Source organism: Oncorhynchus mykiss, chromosome 3 (assembly GCF_057628025.1).
Source record: "Oncorhynchus mykiss isolate SJ-2025 chromosome 3, ASM5762802v1, whole genome shotgun sequence".
NCBI lineage: Eukaryota > Metazoa > Chordata > Actinopteri > Salmoniformes > Salmonidae > Oncorhynchus > Oncorhynchus mykiss.
This window is the reverse complement of record NC_143024.1, coordinates 82,625,349-82,649,343: the sequence shown is the minus strand read 5'-3', so window position 1 is coordinate 82,649,343 and position 23,995 is coordinate 82,625,349. Positions and strand designations below refer to the sequence as shown.

General features: G+C 42.6%; 1 long non-coding RNA gene across 1 annotated transcript in view; it reads right to left on the bottom strand.

Moving 5' to 3' along the window:
- Positions 1–9,864: 9,864 nt before the first annotated feature.
- The window catches only part of LOC149984698 (uncharacterized), a 114,926-nt gene continuing 100,795 nt past the window's right edge, over positions 9,865–23,995 (bottom strand). Inside the window, exon 3 of the long non-coding RNA XR_016494841.1 lies at positions 9,865–10,432. This is a non-coding gene — a long non-coding RNA (uncharacterized LOC149984698). The remainder of the gene's footprint in view (positions 10,433–23,995) is intronic.

Below are 23,995 nucleotides of genomic sequence, written 5' to 3'. Positions count from 1 at the left end.
AGGGAAGATGGTTAAAATTGATGGGAAGATGGCTGGAGCCAAATACAGGACCATTCTGGAAGAAAACCTGATGGAGTCTGCAAAAGACCTGAGACTGGGACGGAGATTTGTCTTCCAACAAGACAATGATCCAAAACATAAAGCAAAATCTACAATGGAATGGTTCAAAAATAAACATATCCAGGTGTTAGAATGGCCAAGTCAAAGTCCAGACTTGAATCCAATCGAGAATCTGTGGAAAGAACTGAAAACTGCTGTTCACAAATGCTCTCCATCCAACCTCACTGAGCTCGAGCTGTTTTGCAAGGAGGAATGGGAAAAAATTTCAGTCTCTCGATGTGCAAAACTGATAGAGACATACCCCAAGCGACTTACAGCTGTAATCGCAGCAAAAGGTGGCGCTACAAAGTATTAACTTAAGGGGGCTGAATAATTTTGCACACCTAACTTTTCAGTTTTTGATTTGTTAAAGTTTGAAATATCCAATAAATGTCGTTCCACTTCATGATTGTGTCCCACTTGTTGTTGATTCTTCACAAAAAAAGACAGTTTTATATCTTTATGTTTGAAGCCTGAAATGTGGCAAAAGGTCGCAAAGTTCAAGGGGGCCGAATACTTTCGCAAGGCACTGTGTGTATGTATGTATGTATATGTATGTAGTAGCTACTATCTTGTCTCATCGCTACAACTCCCGTACGGGCTCGGGAGAGACGGAGGTTGAAAGTCATGCGTCCTCCAATACACAACCCAACCAAGCCGCACTGCTTCTTAACACAGCGCACATCCAACCCGGAAGCCAGGAGGAAACACCGTGCACCTGGCAACCTTGGTTAGCGCGCACTGCGCCCAGCCCGTCACAGGAGTCGCTGGTGCGAGATGAGTTATAAGATATTTATTTAATAATAACTTACAGTATCTTGCTCTTATCCACGTCTCATCATGTAACCTACCCAATTTTGTTATGTGGATTTTGTTAAATTTGCATAAAAATCTGTCGCCAATAGGATGGAAAACTAGCTCCTAACACTCAAATTGAAATTAAATCATAAAAACATAGAAATGTCTTTACACAACTTAAAGTAAATAAAAACTAGCAAATCAGCTCTGAAAACGAATTTATAAACTGAAAAATCTTTAAACTAATAGAAATAAAAACTAATATAAAAATACACAACTGTAATAACCTTGACACACACACACCACACACACACAGACTTGGCAAAGAGGTAAGAATTTCACTTGCTTTGTAGTGTGATGCAACTGAGTATTAATTTGTAACTCGTAGTAACAGACAGCGTTTTCACCAGTGATTAATGTGCTCACTGATTCAGAACTGTGTGGATGCACGGAGGGTTTGTGTGTGTCTTTGTGTGTGTCTTTGTGTGTGTCTTTGTGTGTGTCTTTGTGTGCGTCTAGGCCTACAGTTGAGGAATCTGAATGCATTCAGATGTTTTCTACATTTTCTACATCTACATCTTCATACATTTTTGCTGTGTAGAGGAGCAGTCCGAAATTGTCTCGTTATTGAATATCATGTCATCTCTCTATCTCCTAAGTGCATACATTTGTGGAATTCCAGTAACGTGTGTTATTAGTGTTATCAGTAGAAGCCCTCCTGTGCAGGCCTTTCTAGGTATTGTTTTTAGCTGATATCCTCCTCTCCAACCAGCTAACTTCTCACATTGACCAAAAGATTTGTCTAAAAGTAATACATGTTTCAATGATTTAAATAGCAGAACTATTGTTTCTGATGAACAGTCTGGCCTCAGTTCATCTGGAGTAAGTAGCCTTTAAACACTAATACAGAGTCATATATTATTTCAACACCTAAAGGTAAAGTTAGGATTACAGTGATCTGATCCTAGATCTGTGGCTAAGGCGTAAGGGCAGCTTCTACTAGCAGCATGTGCTCTGTGCTGTGAAACTGATGCTCTCTGGTGAACAACCTGGGTATTGTTGTGATCAGCTGCTTCTCTCCAACAACTTTCCCGATAGTTACTGTTGCTATGATTAACAGGGGCGTGTGAGCAGTCCTGGGAAAAGTGGAGACGGATCAGGCAAGCAAGGTGCTGAAACGAAAGCTAGCCATATGATAATGATGACTAGCTATCTTAGATAGCTGGCTATGGTGAGAGGCAAACCATTTTACTGTCTAAATTAGTTTGATTAGGTTCTATTTACTTTACTTTTCCATTTAGAACCAAGACTTAGTGGCTTCTGGGTTGCCACTATCTGAAAAGCCTGTCAATGTAATTAGCTACAACATTTTCATTTGATTCTGTTTCCAAGTCTGCCAGTGTGTCTTTGTCTGCCTATCCACCTAGGATTTCCAGTACCAGGCTGGAGAGTGGTGGTGGCCACTGGAGGGCAAGCAATGTTACTGAGCACACCTAGAAGCTCATCGGCATGAAGTTCATCTATACCAGCTGATACAAGTAGCCTAGCTAGCACAGAATGTTCCTGTAACGTTCCTTGAGAGGTTCTTAGAAAATAACTTTCAGCAGTGGAAATGGTTATGAGGGAACATTTTGTTACGTTAAAGCCTTATTCTAAAATGTATTGAATCATTCCACCCCCCCACCCCCCTCAATCTACCCACAATACCCCATAATGACAAAGCAAAAACAGTTTTGTTGAAATTTGTTTAAAAAATGTTTTTAAATGGTTACAAATATTATTTTATGTGGGAAGGGCACGACGTCTCATGATGATGGCTGCTGGGGAAAAAGGCCATGTGAGGATCCATGTCTGATTCAGCACACAGAGTCAATACCACACAAGCACTCGTGATCTTAATAGTACTCACCTGCCCACTAGCCTGCCAGGCACTCACTCTCTGACACCACTGTAGGAACAGAAAATGACGTTAGTATTCAATAGGAGCACTGAGACAAGCAGCCTGCTGACTGGAGGGAATTGGAGTCCACCGAGTTCCATCGACTTGTCTGGCCAAGAACCAGTCTGCTAACACTGCGAGCTAGTAGCTACCCCCCTTTCTTTCCCTAAGCACATTGAAAGGGAACACTAGACCTAGTAGGAAACATTCTCCCCAACCCATTTTGAACTCTGTTTCAACAATCATCAGCTGATTCAGAAAATAATTTCCCCTTTGACAGTAAAGTGAGCAGCTGATAACTCTTCAACTCACGTGCTTTTAAAATGTATTTATGTGTCATACGTTGTCACGGCTCCTCCTCTGCATTGCAGGGGCATTTCCTCCTGCAGGCAGAGGAGGGTCGTTAGTGATTGGAGTCACCTGGGATCAGAGTATTTAAACTGTCACTAATCACCTCTCTCTCCGCTCCTCCAGGTATGAACCTGTTTTGTTTGTTCCTTTGTAGTTTTGCATAGTTTTCACTCAGTCATTCACAGATTCACGTATCCATGCACTTTACATACACCCTACATTATGATACTTTCACACCTCATTCCTTTTTCTTAGTTTAAAGTTAATAGTTTTGTTTACAATAAAGATTTTTTTAAATTGGCCTATACCTGTTGTTCGCGTCCCCTCATTTTTGCCACAGGCTATGAGCCGGCCTGTGACATACGTTACGAAAAGGATAATTCAAACTATACATACAAAATATGTAGCATTATAGCATTTTTAAAACGGTTTCAAAATCTAAACAACATTATCTCCTTGTAATTCATTTGATTTAATGGCTTCACCTGTGTCCTCAACAGTCAGGGTAAAACATTCCAATGTTATAATCTTGTGACTATCTCACACATTTTCGTTGATTGACAAATGGGAACAATGGGAGAGATCGACAAATGCTGATTTCAAAACAAAATAGACTACATTCTCATTGATATTATCAAGACATGAGGTGAGTATCAGAAGTTTTGAAGAAATGGCTTGCCTTAAATTTGAACCTTGAATATATTTTTAATATAATCAGTGACAATTTTAGCATGTAAATCTTGGTGGGGCAAACTCAAAATTGTTTTTAGATGCATGACAGCAAAGCCACTACACCCAACACTAAACAATGCATTAATTGCACTATAACATTGACAAACGGTGCCCACAAACTGTTAGGACCTACATAAAGCTGTCCTGACAGCAGAGTCACAAAAGCAGTCCCAACACCTTACTGCTACACCTACTACACACCGAGCCTTGTCTGACAGCGAAACAGTTAATTCAGCCCCATTTACTGCCTTTTAAAAACACATAGCTTATATGGCTGTGTTGCTTCAGCAAATTTGGTTTCTTCTGACAATTGAGATGTACAAACTATGGCATAAGGACAACGAGCGTATGAGGCAATCCGAGTTCCCAGTGGCCTTGAACTCACTGGCACCTTAACACTCATTGTTGAATTTACGATTTCCAACTTGTTGTGTAATGTTTACGGCCGATGAGCACCGATACGTTTTATCTATAATTTCTCTTCATTTCACAAGGATTGAAAAATATTTGCTAGTAGATTGCTGACTTGATGCATGATGATGACTGCTTGTCTAACTTGCTAGCTAATATTTGGAAAGTATGATGTTCACATGATCAGTCCAAACAAAGCTACGGTGGATATAACGTGATTTAAAGTCATTTTTATCTACGGCCAATGATCTTGAGCCTTCTTGGATGGACACTTCCAATGTAAGTCTATAGCAGCCTCAAGGGGCTTTAATTTTCGAGCTCTATCCATAGCCTATACAGTCAACTCAAAATATGGTACTGTTCTTTTGAAATAGCCTACATTTTCTGTATCATAATGAGATTAAATAAAACGACATAGATCATATAGACATTGACGTTGTCCTATATTAAGTTGACTTATTAGACTGTTAAAACGTAGCGGAAAAGGCAGTACTTTTATATAAACATTGGATTTCTTTTGTTCCTGAAATTTCATGAAAACATCTGAAAATGTCGGTGCTCTCTAATGTGAATACCAAAGCTGATAATTATGACTTGATTGAATTGGAACGATGTGAATCATGATAAATATGATGGTGAGAGCCCAGTATAGCCTAACCCTTTAATCATAGGCTATTGTTACTTTGTGTCTCTAAAATCACAATGTTTCCATTTCTATAGGGATGTGACAAGGAGTCTGTGTTAACTGAAATGTTATTTTCAGCAGATCCATTAGGTCATATAAAGAACACCTACAGTATGCATGATTTAATGAAAGCAGAAAACAGACACAACATTATTTCACATTCTTTAATAAAAGACTCCTAAACACAAACAGACAATAGGTTATACAGCTGGCTTCACATTTTCCGCTTCAAATAGGCCTACAAGGAAACTCAATGTATCAACGAAGTTGATTGCGCGAGGGTGTCTGTGTGCTGCGTAGTACCTTCCACAAAAGGGTTAGCTCGCCAAAAAGACACGTAAGCTCGTGTGTGTGTGTGTGTGTGCGTGCGTGCATGTATAAGTGTGTGTATACATTTGTGTGTGTGTGTGTGTGTGCATACATTCATCTGTGTGTCACATCCTGACCTTAGTTCCTTTTTTATGTCTCTATTTTAGTTTGGTCAGGGCATGAATTGGGGTGGGCATTCTATGTGTTCCATGTTTTTGTATTTCTGTGTTTGGCCTGGTATGGTTCCCAATCAGAGGCAGTTGTTTATCGTTGTCTCTGATTGAGAACCATACTTAGGCAGCCTATTTTCCCACTATGATTGGTGGGTAGGTGTTTTCTGTCTGTGTTTTACCATACAGAACTGTTTCGGTTTTCATTTTATTTTGTATTCAGTGTTCGGTTATATTTCATTAAAATATGGACACTTACTACGCTGCGCATTGGTCCGATCTGTCCTACTCCTACTCCGTTACACTGTGTGTGTAGTTTTGGTGAGATGTTGTTATTATGTGGTCCATTTGTCTTGCTTCTGCTTACCCTGGTCACACCTCACCACTGGCATACAAACCTCCATGGCAGCATACTCATCTTGGTTACCAAAGCATGTAAGTCACTTGTGATCGATACAGCCGGCAGGCTGAGTGTGGCTCTGCCATTACAGGGATCTGAGAGTTTGTCTGATGTTGACAGACATCAGTGTGTGTTACTATGCTCCTCAGATGAGTAAACTGAAATCTGGGAGAGCCATGTGTGCAAACAAATACTTGAGTCATTCATTCTCGCTCTCTCTCTCTCTTTCTGTCTGTCTAGACAGGAACCAACAGGGAGATCACTGAACCGTCCCTCTGCCTCACACTTCAAAAGACAACCATAAAAATACCAGAGTTTACACCTCAGTCCGCTACTCCCCCATGGTCACGATTCTAAGGGTAAGGAATGAGATGGAATGGAATCTGATCTGTCAGCACATGTTTTGAGCTTTTATTTTTGTTAAGAGCTTCAGTGTCAGGCTTGATTGTCAGTGTCCCCGTTTGATGACATCCCTGTGAAGCTGGATGAGTGTTTGGCCGTGGTCCACAGCTAAGGCGAGGCAGACGCAACAACCACGGTTGTTAGCCACGCCATCCACTGTGTCGTCGACTGACAAATTTCTATAACATATGATGTGGTTAGCTAATACAAAAAATACCTATCCAACTGCACACATACATTAGACACATGACATGGGAGTGTGTGTAGAGCAGGGGTGCACTGGTCAATTTGTTTTGAGCCACATCAATGATATTTAGTTAATCAGTGTCAGGGAGAGAGGAAACCCAGCGAGACTCTGGCCTTCAAGGACTGGAGACCAGCAGATGAGTGCAAGAATAAATACAAGTATTAGAGCTCCTATTGTAGGCCATGGGCTACTTTCATAAATGGAATAGTTTCATTAAACCACACTATTCAATCCTATAGTGCATTAGGACAGAGATGGTAAGGAAGCAGATATGATAATCAGGGAATAAAGTACCTAAATATCTCAGACCAATCAGACGAATGCCTCAAACTTTAGTATTCTCTGACATTAGAATGTTCTGAGCAGAATGTTCCACAATCGTCAGTAGGCTAGACCTGGTGGAATGCTGGTGTCTTCCACAGACATTCTTCCACACTGACCTGTATGAGAGAGAGTTGACATTTTGTATGGTCCTGGCACTGACCAGGTGAAGGGTCAGGGAGTTGGAGGGTCACAGCTACTGAGCTACAGGCTCTGACGACCTGGAAAATTCTACTTCAAACCACCATTTCTGCTCAAAAGACCCAAAGCCTCGTCTATGTTACGTTTAGTATGGTTACATAAGGCAGAAGGATACTTAGGACAACAACGAAAGTAGGGTGGTTGGTCGGGGTGGACGGGTGGGTGTGTAATGCTTACATCTAGCAACCCAAAAGCTGTGCATTTGAATTTCATCAAGGACAACTTTAGCTTTTAGCTAATTAGCAACTTTGTAACTGCTTACTACTTTTTTTAGCAACTTTGCATGTTAGCTAACCCTTCCTCTAACCTTTTAACCTAACTCCTAGACTTAACCCTAACCCCTAGACTTAACCCTAACCCCTAGCCTAGCTAACGTTAGCCACCTAGCTAACATTAGCCACAACAAATTAGAATTTGCAACATATGTTTTTCATTGGTAAGATATTGTACGAATTACAATTCGTAACATATTGGACGATTTGCAATTTGTAACATATACCAATTGTCATTCGTAACATATCATTCAAAATGATTGATGGACATCCACAAAGTAATACATACCATACGAAACGTAACATATCATACTAATTTCAGTTGAAGACATACAGCTGTAAACTGCCTAGATATCCCCCTTTTCCTTTCCTTTCCTTTCCTAATTGGAGTGTCCCGGATTTACATTTACTATGTTATGTCTACCCCTGAGTCTATGCTGGGAATTCAAGGGAGTTCAGCATATTGTACTGGATACACCCACCTGGTGTCAGTATTGAGCTCTTTACAGGGTCAATCACTACATCAGTGTAGAGAGAAAAAGAGAGTGAGAGAGACCAGAGGAACAGATATATTGGCCAGCAGCATACCACCCTGCATCCCACTGCTTGCTTGCTTCTGAAGCTAAGCAGGGTTGGTCCTGGTCAGTTCCTGGATGGAAGACCAGATGTTGCTGCAAGTGGTGTTGGAGGGCCAGTAGGAGGCACTCTTTCCTCTGGTCTAAAAATATATTCCAATGCCCCAGGGCAGTGATTGGGGACACTTCCCTGTGTAGGGTGCCGTCTTTCGGATGGGACGTTAAACGGGTGTCCTGACTCTCTGAGGTCACTAAAGATCCCATGGCACTTGTCGTAGGGGTGTTAACCCTGGTGTCCTGGCTAAATTCCCAATCTGACCCTCAAACCATCACAGTCACCTAATAATCCCCAGTTTACAATTGGCTCATTCATCCCCCTCCTCTCCCCTGTAACTAGTTCCCAGGTCGTTGCTGTAAATGAGAACGTGTTCTCAGTCAATTTACCTGGAAAAAGTAACAGATAAATAAAAAATGCTGCTATTTAAAGTAACTGTCCAGTGAAAATCTGACTTTTAAAAGTTAATATTCTGTTAACTCATATCCAAATAATGTTGTTGACTGATCCTATACTCGTATCTGTGGCCAAAGCATAAATTAGAGAAAAAAGACTTCAAAAACCCCACCTTAAACTTGTGTCTCAAACAGATCATTTAAAAAATGATCTATTTACTCATAGAAGATGATGTCATAGGTAGGGGTTGAGGAAGGGCATGGGGCACAGTTATGAGACTGGCATAGGTAATTGTGCACTGCTGACGCCTGCTTGGGCTGGAGATGTAGCTAGGAAATGGAGAGAGGGTTGGGAAGACACAGGTGATTTTAAAGAGAGAACAAGAGGGTAAGAAACCCTCTAACATGTAAAATGATGACAAAGAAGCTGGAATAGCCAATAGGTCCATATGTTCTCAAATTAAATAATCAAAGCTTCTTTGTGTGTGTGTGTGTGTGTGTGTATGTGTGTGTGTGTACGAGCATGTGTGTGTTGTCATGGCCGGCAGACTCAGGTAGCAGCACAGTGCAGATGGACATATGGTACATACTATTAGGGAAGATTTATAGAGCTACATATGTCTGGTCCAGTAGATTGACTCTTGAATAACAAACCTTTTTTTACCTCTACACATTCAGCAATTCCTCTAACCTTTTTTTACCTCTACACATTCAGCAATTCCTCTAACCTTTTTTTACCTTTACACATTCAGCAATTCCTCTAACCTTTTTTTTTCTCTCTCTCTCTCGCTTGCTCGGGCTGAGCCATGAGCTTCAGCACGTAGGTCTCTGGCCTGACATTAGTACTGTATGTATCACTACACCCCATTAGGATAGAGGTGCAACTAACCTCCAGGTGAGGTAAGTCTAATGATCCAAGTCTAAAAGGTTTTTGGTGGAAGAAAAAAATAGTGCTTAAGAATTCCTTGAAAGAAAAGCACAGTGACGGAAGGAACAAGAGGGGATTTGGTAGGTTACAGTAGGTGCATAAAAGTCTGTGTGTGTGTGTGTGTGTGTGTGTGTGTAATAGGGTGAAAAAGTGACAGGTTCTTTAGAGTGAAGTAGAGGCAGACAACAAACTGTTTTCAAACATTTAATAAATTGATGAATGGTTCACCTTTTCAGCGTGGCCTAACTCTCTGGCCTGGGAACACATTCACAAACCATGCAACCACCATACCTCTGGACTGCATCACCACCCCTGGGCAGCTGCCTAGAACAGGGTTTAAATACATGCCAGGTGTTCTTTTTTTTTTTTTTTTTTTTTTTTTTTTTTTTACCTTTATTTAACCAGGCAAGTCAGTTAAGAACAAATTCTTATTTTCAATGACGGCCTGGGAACAGTGGGTTAACTGCCTGTTCAGGGGCAGAACGACAGATTTGTACCTTGTCAGCTCGGGGGTTTGAACTTGCAACCTTCCGGTTACTAGTCCAACGCTCTAACCACTAGGCTACCCTGCCGCCTATTCATTTGTACATTTTCCAATGACAATGCTCGATGAATTAACAGGAGCAATGAGTCACACCTTTGAAGCTGTGACGTATGTGTGTATAGGTGTGTGTGTGTGTGCATACATGTGTGTGGTTGTAAGCTATCCAGACCACCGTCACAATGAATCATTATGGGGTTAGAGGTGTGCTGTTAGGGTGGTGAGGGTTTTAGGGTGGTGGTCTAGCTAGATACATGTATGTTCCATTTTTGTTCCATAAATAAATGTCTGCTCCTTGCTGAGCCTGACTCAGTGAAGCCATACACCTTCTCATGGTTTGCCATGGCCGGTGGTCTGACGCTCTCCGTCCATTAACCACCTCTTCCGCTTGTCCGCTGGAAAGATTGGGGCTCGCAGACCCTCAAACATATATGCATATGAAAGACACAAAACAAACAAGAAACGCTGCACATGGAGGGCAGACACTCACACACACACACACACACACACACACACACACACGTTTGTCTGTTTCCTTGGCGCCTCAATGTGGCCCGGAACCTCCGTGTGGCCCGGAACCTCCATGTGGCCCGGAACCAGCCTGAATAACAAGCAGAAGATCCTCAAATCAGAGGTGATTATGTCTCCGCTGGCCTCCCATCTGCACAGGGGAACACACACAGCTAAACAGGACAAAGGGCCCATTCACACACACACACACACACACACATTTATACATACAGTCGCACAGACACAAGCGCAAAACACACAGTGCGGGAAAGACTGCACAAAACACACCAGTGCATAGACAGACACAAGTCATACATTCACACATTGTGGAGATGTACTGTACATTTTGAGACAGAAGTACTAACATTAGGCAGACGTGGTTATTCAGCACAGTATGTTCATGGTCATGGAAGGAACTGGAGGAATATTTGTTTCATCTGTGTGAGAACCATATTCAGACCTGCGAGACCCATGTCCTGCGGTCTACAGTGCCGTCTGTCCGCTTGACCATGTGTGTCTGTCTTAATATGTGTTCCGTTAAACTACCGTGCTTTTCGTAGCAACGGCAGCCTAAACAGACACACCGAGGGGATGGTATGAAAGTGAGGGTGGTAGAATGAGGGGGATGGGGGTGACGGTCCAAGATGAGGTGAAGCGTTGGACAGCGGTGTGATTTACCTCTTGTACGTGAGTGCGGTTATGAAACATCGTTAGAAGATAGTCCATCTCTAGTTGAACTCAATCCCAACCCTATTCTCCCTCAATTGGGGTGGCAGGGTAGCCTAGTGGTTAGAGCGTTGGACTGGTAACCGAAAGGTTGCAAGTTCGAATCCCCAAGCTGACAAGGTACAAATCTGTCGTTCTGCCCCTGAACAGGCAGTTAACCCACTGTTCCGTCATTGAAAATAAGAATTTAACTGACTTGTCTAGTACCTCTAGTAAAGGTAAAAAAAAAATTAAAAAATTGAGATTTCCAATTGTTAGGGAGATTGTTGCAGTGTTGTACTGAAAAGGTAGAAAATATGCTCCCAGTGCAATTACTGGTCATAAAGAAAGGAATTAAATGCATATCAACATATTTAGGTAATACAATATAGAAATATAGAAGCCTACATTAAGCAGAAATATACCTTGGTTGGAAAGACCAGCATACATTTCAAGCTGGTCTATGCTGGTCAGTGCTGGTCTAATCACACAGATGCATAACAGTGCAGCCCTAAGTAACAGCACAGATGAAGATAAAAAATGATCAGGCCTACTGTCCATCTTACTGTAGAAATTGGCGAAAGAAAGTCTAGGTTGGAGCTGTTGCTGTTAAAATATAAGTCAGACATTTTTATTCTGAACTGGAATTAACTGATTGATCAGGGCTGTATCACATCCGGCCGTGATTGGGAGTCCTATTGGGCGGCGCACAATTATCAATTATCAAACAATGTTTTGCCGGGATAGGGAGTCATTGTAAATAATGATTTGTTCTTAACTGACTTGCCTAAAATGTTAATAAAACAAATATTTTTAAAAACAATCACACGGATGTAGACCAGAAAATACACATACAGTCCTAATGAGAGGTGTGTGGATGGTCAAAGTTTTCAACAAGCAGGTCTATTCTGGGATCAGTTTCTGACAGCACAACACTAAGGTCAAAGCTCAGCATTGACACTGTTTCTGTACTTGTTTTTTTGAAGTAACCCAGAGTTGAGAACCCTGACATAGGTATGTGGTGTGAAACTGGATCAGAACATCGACTGCTTTCTCAGACAGGCATAGGTATGTGGTGTGAAACTGGATCAGAACATCGACTGCTTTCTCAGACAGGTATGTGGTGTGAAACTGGATCAGAACATCGACTGCTTTCTCAGACAGGCATAGGTATGTGGTGTGAAACTGGATCAGAACATCGACTGCTTTCTCAGACAGGCAGGAGACAGCTTCCTGCTGTAGATGAGCAACCCAGAATATTGTTTCAATCAGTTTATTCCAGTTCAGAATAAAAATTATGACTTGTATTTTAACAGCAACGGTTCCAACCTAGACTAGTTTTCAACAATATCTACAGTAAGATGTACAGTAGGCCTGATCATTTTTCATCTTCCTCTTCACTGTTACTTAAGGTTGCACTATCAGTAGCTAGCTAACTTGCTTTGGCTAACAGTAGCTATTAGATGTGTACAAGGCCAGGGGATTGTTTGAAAGAGAAACTCACATATACTTCTATGAGATAGTACTCCCTTATTTCTGCTCATCATCATCTTTTATAAAATTACAACAATGACTTGCTAGCTGACTTACTTTCCCACTGTGAAAGCATTCTGTCCTGTTCTGAAAGAATTCCCTGGGTATACCGTCATGCTGTGGATGTTTGGTCAGGACGTGTCATTTAATAAATTTGTTCATTTTGATTGACTCATTACTAAGCACTTCCCCGCACAAAACACATTGAGGGAGCTCCTCGTTAATTCTCAAAGTTTATATGAAAGAGAGAAACTCATCGGTGTATTGGCTTTTCATGACGATTGAGCTCAGTCAGAACTTGTTGCCAACTCCTCAGTAAGGAAAGTAGCTATTGGCTGTCCTAAAAGTCGCTAAATAACGGCATCACCTAATTTGCATAATTGGCCATGTTCATGTAATTGAGATGGACGCTGTAGGACAGAGGAATAACGTCGTGGGAGAGACAAAAAGTGAGTAAAAACACCCAAAATATGTTTAGAACTACAAATGAGCAGAAAGTGTCATCACACACAGCGAATAAGAACCATGAGGTTGCCCTTTCAGGCCATACTCCTCCTTCAGCACTTTATGGACCCCATTGTTAATCCCCGTCATAACAGAGGCATTGTCAGTCTCTATCCCCAGGAGTTTCTCTTTTTTAAGACAACACTTCTCGAGGAAAGCCACAACAGCACGGGCTATAGATTTGGCATCTCCTCCCTCCAACTCAACAAGCCCCAGAAATGTTGATACAATTGTCTGTTTGGTGTCACTAAAGTACCTTATCACAACCCCCAGGTACTTAGAAACACTTACATCCGTGGACTCAGAGGCTGAAACGCTGGTCACCCACATCTGCGACCAACTTTTTCAGAAGTATGGTGCTAGAACACCATTAATCATTTCTGTGCACTTTGTCCTGTGCATTTTGAAGTGGGTAGCAGCAGTGGAGTCTGAGAAAGCAGCTCTACATGCTTCTCCAATGTGATCACATGCCAGCATGGAACAGTGTTCAGCGATAGCTAATGCCATGATGGCCTCAGCCTTTATTGCAGAGTCAATTTTTTAAACCATAAATGGCAGCTTGTTTTGGGTGGAACTGTTACAAGGCTTTGCCTTTTGAGTACGTATTTGAGATGTCATGTGTTTTTTTACATCACTAAGTTTGGCGTAGAAATCAGTCTTACAATACAGGCAGTATGGATCATCTCCAATAAACGGCTTCAACCAGCCTTTGAATTCAGGGTTTGATTACCACTCCTTTCTGTACTTTTGAGTGTACAGTTTAGACTGAGACATGATGAGCTAGCCAGCTAGATGTTTAGTTTATGTCATAGAGAGGCACACACACAGTGGACAAGGTGAGTAAGTGACTGAGGCTGTGTGAGTCAAATGCAGTGATTTATTTTTTTGCAGAGACTTCTTTTAGACAAAGAACATTTTACATCCTGCCCTGAATGTAAGCCAGGGCGGGATCAGCCAGTGGCGACTTCCCGCATGCGCAATTCATTTGCAGTCTGGACGAGGAGGGTTGAACATCTCCTGCTCTGACTGCAGCTGGGAGGGACTTCTGTGCGAGGACTGGGCCGCCTGTGAGTGCTTTGGGACGGGGGTGGGGCCCACGGCAGCACCCCCTGCTCGTTGAAAAGAGTAAGAACGATATGTGCTTCCAGGTCAGAGTCTCCAGAAGTTTCCAATAACACCAGAAAAAGTAGCTAGATTTGTCGTTAGTCTATTTTTTGAAAATGTGTCACTAGAGGGGTCTGAATGCTCGCTAAATATAGCAACAAAGTTGCTAAGTTGGCAACACTGTTGCTAGCATGAGTCCATTTGGCGAGTGGGAATGACAAGTCAGTGGCAGACAGCGCATCATCTGCTGTTGAACGACAGCGTGTGTCGCGGAGTGATCGTCAATAAAACTCCAGAAAAAAATATCTGGTAATCCACAAAGCCATGGGCATCTCCCTCTCCCATCTGCGCAGCTGCCAAACTGAGCAGAGACCGCTGCTAAGCAGAGAGTGCACTGAACAGAGACCGCAGTTGCACTTGGCCAAATCAATTCATTAAATAACTATACATTTACTCTGACACGTTGCAACCCACCATTAACCTCTCTGGGATATGTTGGAAGGTAGCGTCCCACTTGGCCAAAAGCCAGAGAAAATGCAGAGCGCCAAATTCAAATAAATTCCTATAAAAATCAAACTTTCATGAAATCACATGTAAGATACCAAATTAAAGCTACACGTGTTGTGAATCCAGCCAACATGTCAGATTTTGAAAAGGCTTTTCGGCGATAGCAAACAATGCTATTATCTGAGGATAGCACCTCCATAAACAAAGAGAGAAACCATATTTCAACCCTGCAGGCGCGACACAAAACGCAGAAATAAAATATAAATCATGCCTTACCTTTGACAAGCTTCTTCTGTTGGCACTACAATATGTCCCATAAACATCACAAATGGTCCTTTTGTTCGATTAATTCCGTCCACATATATCCAAAATGTCAATTTATTTGGCGCGTTTGATCCAGAAAAACACCGGTTCCAACTTGACAACAAAATATCTCAAAACTTACCTGTAAACTTTGCCAAAACATTTCAAACTACTTTTGTAATACAACTTTAGGTATTTTTTAAAGTAAATAATGGATCAAATTGAAGACTGGATGATCTGTGTTCAAAACAGGAAGAAAACAAACTGACGCATGCTTTCTGGTTTTGATTTTTTTTTTGCATGTACATTGATTGATAAAGGCAGTGATTGGGGACATTGCCCTGTGTAGGGTGCTGTCTTTTGGATGGGACGTTAAACGGGTGTCCTGACTCTCTGTGGTCAGTAAAAGATCCCATTGCAATGTCCTGGCTAAATTCCCAATCTGGACATCATACCATCATCATCCTCAGCTTCCAATTGGCTCATTAATCCCTCTTCCTCTCCCCTGTCATTATTCCCCAGGTCGATGCTGTAAATGACTATTTGTTCTCACTCGATTTACCTGGGGTAAAGGGTACATTTTTCTAAACTATTCCTTTTTTTTTTGTTTAAAAAAAAAAATTACCCCTTTTTCTCCCCAATTTCGTGGTATCCAATAGTAGCTACTATCTTGTCTCATTGCTACAACTCCCATACGGGCTCGGGAGAGACGAAGGTTGAATGTCATGCATCCTCCGATACACAACCCAACCAGCCGTACTGCATCTTAACACAGCGCGCATCCAACCCGGAAGCCAGCCTACAATGTGCATACACTGTGCACCTGGCCAGCCACAGGAGTCACTGGTGCGCGATGAGACAAGGAGATCCCTACCGACCAATCCCTCCCTAACCTGGACGACGCTAGGCCAATTGTGTGTCGCCCCACGGACCTCCCGGACCTTCACGGACCTCCCTGACATACAGTACCTTCAGCAATTATTCACACACCTTGACTTTTTCCACATTTTGTTGTGTTACAGCCTGAATTTAAAATAGGTTAAATTGATATATTTTGTCAAAGGTCTACAAGCAATAGCCCACAATGTCATGCCCTGACCTTAGAGAGCCTTTTTATTTCTCTATTTGGTTAGGTCAGGGTGTGACTTGGGTGGGCATTCTAGTTTGTCTATTTCTTTGTTGGCCGGGTATGGTTCCCAATCAGAGGCAGCTAGCTGTCTATCGTTGTGTCTGATTGGGGATCATACTTAGGCAGCACTTTTTCCCACCTTCAGTTGTGGGATCTTGTTTGTGTGTAGTTGCTTTCTGCACTGCATATAGCTTTACGTTCGTTTTTTATTTTGAGGTTTTTTGGTGTAATTTAAAATAAAAGTATAATGTATGCGTACCATGCTGCACCTTGGTCTTCATCTAACGTAACACACAATGTCAAAGTAAAATGATGTTGTTCGAATGAATTACAAATGAAAAGCTGAAAGCTCTTGATTCAATAAAAAAGTATTCAACCCCTTTGTTATGGCCTAAATAAATTCAGGAGTAAAAATCAGCTTTTTAACAAGTCACATAATAAATTGCATGGACTCACTCTGTGTGCAATAATAGTGTTAATCATGATTTCTGAATGACTACCTCATCTCTGTACCCCACATGTACAATTATCTGTAAAGTCCCTCAATTGAGCAGTGAATTACAAATACACATTCAACCACAAAGACCAGGGAGGTTTCCCAATGCCTCGCTAAGAAGGGCACCTATTGGTAGATTGGTAAAACATTTTAAAAGCAGACATCGAATATCTCTTTGAGCACGGTGAAGGTAATCACACTTTGGATGAATTATCAATACATCCAGTCACTATAAAGATACAGACGTCCTTCCAAACTCAGTTGCCAGAGAGAAAGGAAACCACTCAAGGATTTCACCATGAGACCAATCAAATCAAAGTTTATTAACGAATCTACCAATAGGTGCCCTTCTTAACGAGGAATAATAACGGACTGAACATACATAAAACATTCACGCACAAAAACCATGGGGAAAACAGAGGGTTACATAATGAACATGTAATTGGGGAATTGAAACCAGGTGTGTAAAACAAAGACAAAACAAATGGAAAATGAAAAGTGGATCGGCGATGGCTAAAAGGCCGGTGATGTCGACTGCCGAACCGCCGCCCGAACAAGGAGAGGGACCGACTTCGGCGGAAGTTGTTGGACATTGGAAAACCTCCCTGGTCTTTGTGGTTGAATGTGTGTTTGAAATTCACTGCTCAACTGAGGGACCTTACTTACAAGCCCTAACCAACAGTGCAATTTTTAAGTAAAAAATAGGTATTAGGTAAACAATAGATAACTTAAGAAATAATAAAAAATAAACTAAAATGACAGTGAAAATAACAGTAGCGATGCTATATACAGGTGATACCGGTACAGAGTCAATGTGCCGGGGCACCAGTTAGTTGGGCTAATTGAGGTAATATGTACGTACATGCATGTATAGTTAAAGTGACTATGCATATATATATGATAAACAGAGTAGCAGCAGCGTAAAAGAGGGGTTGGCAGGGGGGGACACAATGCAAATTGTCCAGGTAGCCATTTGATCAGCTGTTCAGGAGTCTTGAGAAGCCTTCTGGTCATATACTTGGCGCTCCGGTACCACTTGCCATGCGGTAGCAGAGAGAACAGTCTATGACTAGCGTGGCTGGGGTCTTTGACCCTTTTTAGGGTCTTCCTCTGACACCGCCTGGTGTAGAGGTCCTGGATGGCAGGCAGCTTAGCCCCAGTGATGTAATGGGTGGTACGCACTACCCTCTGTAGTGCCTTGCGGTCGGAGGCCAAGCAGTTGCCGTACCAGACAGTGATGCAACCAGTCAGGATGCTCTTGATGGTGCAGCTGTAAAACCTTTTGAGGATCTGAGGACCCATGCCAAATCTTTTCAGTCTCCTGAGGGGAATAGGTTTTGTCGTGCCCTCTTCACGACTGTCTTGGTGTGTTTGGACCATTCTAGTTTGTTGGTGATGTGGACACCAAGGAGCTTGAAGCTCTCAACCTGCTCCACTACAGCCCCGTCGATGAAAATGGGGGCTTTAAAACTGTTACAGAGTTTATTGGCTGTGGTAGAAAACTGAGGATACATCAGCAACATTGTAGTTACTCCACAATGGTAACCTAATTGACAGAGTCAAAAGAAGTAAGCCTGTAGAGAATACTGTAGAGAATACAAATATTCTAAAACATGCATCATTTGCAACAAGGCACTAAAGTAATACTGTAAAAAAATGTGGCAAAGCAATTAACTTTTTGTCCTGAATACAAACTGTTATGTTTGGGGCAAATCTAATACAACACATTACTGAGTACCACTCTACTTTCAAGCATAGGTGTGGCTGCATCATGTTTTCCGTATGCTTGTAATCGTTAAGGACTGGGGAGTTTTTCAGGATAATAAAGAAACGGAATGAGCCCTGCACAGGCAAAATCCTAGAGGAAAACCTGGTTCAGTCTGCTTTCCACCAGACACTGGGAGATTAATTCACCTTTCAGCAGGACAATAACCTAAAACACAAGGCCAAATCTACACTTGCGTTGCTTTGAAAGAAGACAGTGAATGTTCCTGAGTGGCCAAGTTACAGTTTTGACTTAAATCTACTTGAAAAACTATGGCAAGACCTGAAAATGGCAAATAAAATAGCAACGATCAGCAACCAATTTGAAAGAGCTTAAAGAATTTTGAAAACAATAATGAGAAAATGTTGCCCAATCCAGGTGTGGAAAGCTCTTTAAGACTTACCCAGAAAGAATCACAGCTGTTATTGCTGACAAAGGTGATTCTAACATGTCTTGACTCAGGGGGTTGAGCACATTTTTCACAAATGTTAGAATTTTCCTGAACATAGGGCCCTGACCAGAAAAAAACATTCTGCCTTAGTTTTAACTCATAGTCACGTTCTGTCCTAGTTGTAACTCATAGTCACGTTCTGTCCTAGTTGTAACTAATAGTCACGTTCTTTCCTAGTTGTAACTAATAGTCACGTTCTGTCCTAGTTGTAACTCATAGTCATGTTCTGTCCTAGTTATAACTAATAGTCACGTTCTGTCCTAGTTATAACTAATAGTCACGTTCTGTCCTAGTTATAACTAATAGTCATGTTCTGTCCTAGTTATAACTACAGACCTGCTCAGGCTGAAGCTTTATTTTCTCACCAGTTCTGTATAAAACACAGACCCTGAGCTCCATGTGTACTCATATAGCACACTGTAACATTTGCACCTTATGAAATGCACACACACACACGTACACAAACGTATGGGCGTGAACACACATACGCAAACAGGCATATATAAGAAATCCATATGATTGTGTAAGTTAGCTAATAGCTAATATACATGAATATTATACAGTAGTTTATTTTGGAGAGAGGTGTGTATCCTTGTTACCTAGCAGACAGGTTTATTTTGGAGAGAGGTGTGTATCCTTGTTACCTAGCAGACAGGTTTATTTTGGAGAGAAGAGTGTTCTTGTTATCTACAAGGTTTTCTAAATAGCTAAGTGAGACACTTAGAGGAGGGGAGAGGTGGCATAGAGGAGAGGTGACATAGAGGAGAGGTGGCATAGAGGAGAGGTGGCATAGAGGAGAGGTGACATAGAGGAGAGGTGGCATAGAGGAGAGGTGGCATAGAGGAGAGGTGACAGAGGAGAGGTGACATAGGGGAGAGGTGGCATAGAGGAGAGATGGCATAGAGGAGAGGTGACATAGAGGAGAGGTGACATAGAGGAGAGGTGACATAGAGGAGAGATGGCATAGAGGAGAGGTGGCATAGAGGAGAGGTGACATAGAGGAGAGGTGGCATAGAGGAGAGGTGGCATAGAGGAGAGGTGACATAGAGGAGATGTGACAGAGGAGAGGTGACAGAGGAGAGGTGACATAGGGGAGAGGTGGCATAGAGGAGAGATGGCATAGAGGAGAGGTGACATAGAGGAGAGGTGACATAGAGGAGAGGTGACATAGAGGAGAGGTGACATAGAGGAGAGATGGCATAGAGGAGAGGTGGCATAGAGGAGAGGTGGCAAGAAAAGGTGACAAAAGATTGGACCATGTTCCCAAATGTTTCCAGGCCACACACACACACACACACACACACACACACACACACACACACACACACACACACACACACACACACACACACACACACACACGTCATGGTTTGTTCCTTTGGTATCATGCACGTTCTTTATTTGATAGAAGCTCCTATTATGGTGAAGTTTGTTGTTGATAACTTGTACAATATCAGACAGAATTACATCATAGTGACAGTATGGATGGACAGATGCTACAGCCTGAAGTTAGTGTTTTCTGACTCTCTCTCTCATCTTTGGTTATATTTATTCTCGAGTGTGTAGATGGTGTTTTCTGTTTCTCCAGACAGTGTGTTTGATCACACAGGTTTATACACACACATTGGTCCCTGTCAGTAATGATGAGCTCCAGACATTGTGTGTTTGTGATTTAACAGTGGAGATACAACATGACCCAGACATTTTGTCTGTGATCTAAAAGGTTGTGTGTGTGTGTACTCCAGACATGTTGTGTGAAGTAAAGCAGTAGTCGGTGTGTAGTAAATACTGAGCCCATGAGACACACTTTGACATGCCACTGGTTTGTAACAGTAGGAAGCGCAGTGATATACCTGTCAAAGATGGATCCCCTCAACTCTCTCTCTCTCATTCCTCTCTCGCTCTCTCTCGCTCTCTCTCTCTCTCTCTCTCTCTCTCTCTCTCTCTCTCTCTGTCTCTCTCTCTCTCTGTCTCTCTCTCTCTCTCTCTCTCTCTCTCTCTCTCTCTCGCTCTCTCTTTACAGTATGAAGCGTTTGTCTTATAAACGTCAGTCGACCGGGGGGTTCTGGTCCGGTATACTTCCTGTGTGACCTCTGACCCCTCCCCTGGGTGGCATATTTGCCCCGGGCCAGCTGGGGGAGGAATGTTACTCTATTCTGTTTGCTTAGTGTCAGCGCTGCCACATGTCCCTTTCACATATCCACTGTATGTGTGCCCACCTGCCATTTTTTTTTGTTGTCATATATGTCACTCTGTCAGTCACCTTGTGAAGTGTTTATGTGCCAGCTGGTCAGTCATGTGTGTACAGTGGTTCCTCCTTTAAAAGTTGCGAGCTTGCGCCGCAGGACTTTGTGCTTCAGTACAGTACCCTACGTCACCACTTCATTGCTCCAGACCAGCACAAGGGAGAGTTAGAGCACTGATTATGCTTTTGGGTCCTACTGTGTCTCTAACTGACAATGAATGGGTGACATAAACCTGAATAGAAACTGATAATTGTACACGACAGGTTTTTATTATTTTATTTTGTTAGGATTACCCTCTGAACCCTAGAGCTGTATCAGTTGTGATGACGTTTTGTAGTTGTGATGTATTTGTGTGGTTATGATGTCAAATCTAATCAAGTCAAAATGTATTTGTCACGTGCCAAATACAACAAATGTGGACTTTATCGTGAAATGCTTACTTACAAGCCCTTAACCAACAGTGCAGTTCAAGAAGAGTTAAAAAAAGATTTACCAAGTAGACTAAAATATAAAGTAATAATAAAAAGTAACACAATAAGAATAACAATAAGGAGTCTATATACAGGGGACACTGGTACTGAGTCAGTGTGGAGGCTATATACAGGGGACACTGGTACTGAGTCAGTGTGGAGGCTATATACAGGGGACACTGGTACTGAGTCAGTGTGGAGGCTATATACAGGGGACACTGGTACTGAGTCAGTGTGGAGGCTATATACAGGGGACACTGGTACTGAGTCAGTGTGGAGGCTATATACAGGGGACACTGGTACTGAGTCAGTGTGGAGGCTATATACAGGGGACACTGGTACTGAGTCAGTGTGCGGGGTTACAGGTTAGTTGAGGTCATTTGTACATGTACTAGGTGGGGGTGAAGTGACTATGCATAGATAGCGAGTAGCAGCAGTGTACAAAAGGGAGGGGGGGGGTCAATGTAAACTGTCCAGTGACGATTTTATTAATTGTTCAGCACTCTTATGGCTTGGGGGTAGAAGCTGTTGAAGAGCCTTTTGGTCCTAGACTCCAGTACCGCTTGCCGTGCGGTAGCAGAGAAAACAATCTATAACTTCGGTGACTGGAGTCTCTGACAATTTTATGGGCTTTCCTCTGACACTGTCTATTATATAGGTCCTGGATGGCAGGAAGCTTGGGCCCAGTGATGTACTGGGCCGTTCACACTACCCTCTGTAGCGCCTTACGGTCAGATGCCGAGCAGTTGCCATAACAGGCGGTGATGCAACCAGTCAGGATACTCTCAATGGTGCAGCTGTATAAACTTTTGAGGATCTGGGGACCCATGACAAATCTTTTCAGACTCCTGAGGGGGAAAGGCTTTCTCGTGCCCTCTTCACGACTGTCTTGGTATGTTTGGACCATGATAGTTCGTTGGTGATGTGGACACAAAGGAACTTGAAACTCTCGACCCGCTCCACTACAGTCCCGTCAATGTTAATGGGGGCGTGTTTGACCCGCCTTTTCCTGTAGTCCACGATCAGCTACTTTGACTAAGTACACATCCCTGAGGGGCCCCAGTGTTGAGGATCAGTGTGGCATACGTGTTGTTGCTTACTCTTACCACCTATGGCAGCCTGTCAGGAAGTCCAGGATCCAGTTGCAGAGGGAGGTGTTTAGTCCCAGAGTCCTTAGCTTAGTGATGAGCTTCGTGGGCACTATGGTGTTGAATGCAGAACTGTAGTCAATGAACAGAATTCTCACATAGATGTTCCTTTTGTCGAGGTGAGAAAGGGCAGTGTGGAGTGCGATTGAGATTGCATCATCTGTGGATCTGTTGGGGCGGTTTGCGAATTGGAGTGGGTCTAGGGTGTCCAGGAGGATGCTGTTGATGTGAGCCATGACCAGCCTTTCAAAGCACTTCATGGCTACAGACGTGAGTGCCACGGGGCGGTAATGATTTAGGCAGGTTACCTTTGATTCCTTGGGCACAGGGACTATGGTGGTCTGCTTGAAAGATTTAGGTATTACAAACTCGGTCAGGGAGAGGTTGAAAATGTCAGTGAAGATACTTGATAGTTGGTCCGCGCATGCCTTGAGTACACGTTCTGGTAATTCGTCTGGCCCAGCGGCTTTGTGAATGTTGGCCTGGTTAAAGAGCTGAGAGCGTTATCACACAGTCATTCAGAACAGCTGGTGCTGTCGTCCATACTTCAGTGTTGTTTGCCTCGAAGCGAGCGTAAAAGGCATTTAGCTTTTCTGGTAGGCTTGCGTCACTGGGCAGCTCGCGTCTGGGTTTCCCTTTGTAGTCCGTAATAGTTTTCAAGCCCTGCCACATCCGACGAGCGTCAGAGCCGGTGTAGTAGGATTCAATCTTAATCCTTTATTGACACTTTGCTTGTTTGATGGTTCGTCTGAGGGCATAGCGGGATTTCTTAAAAGGGTTCCAGATTAGTCTCCGCTCCTTGAAAGCGGTAGCTCTAGCCTTTAGCTCGATGCGGATGTTGCCTGTAATTCATGGCTTCTGGTTGGGATATGTACGTACAGTCACTGTGGGGATGATGTCGTCGATGAACTTACTGATGAAGCCGATGACTAAAATAAAATAGTCAAGTTCTTTCCTAGTTGTAATTAATAGTCACGTTCTTTCCTAGTTATAACTCATAGTCACGTTCTGGCAGACTCAATAGCCTTGGTTTCTCAAATGACTGCCTTGCCTGGTTCACCAACTACTTCTCAGACAGAGTTCAGTGTGTCAAATCGGAGGGCCTGTTGTCCGGACCTTTGGCAGTTTCTATGGGGGTGCCACAGGGTTCAATTCTCGGGCCGACATTTTCTCTGTATACATCAATGATGTCGCTATTCATGCAGACGACACCATTCTGTATACTTCTGGCCCTTTTTTGGACACTGTGTTAACTAACCTTCAGACAAGCTTCAATGCCATACAACTCTCCTT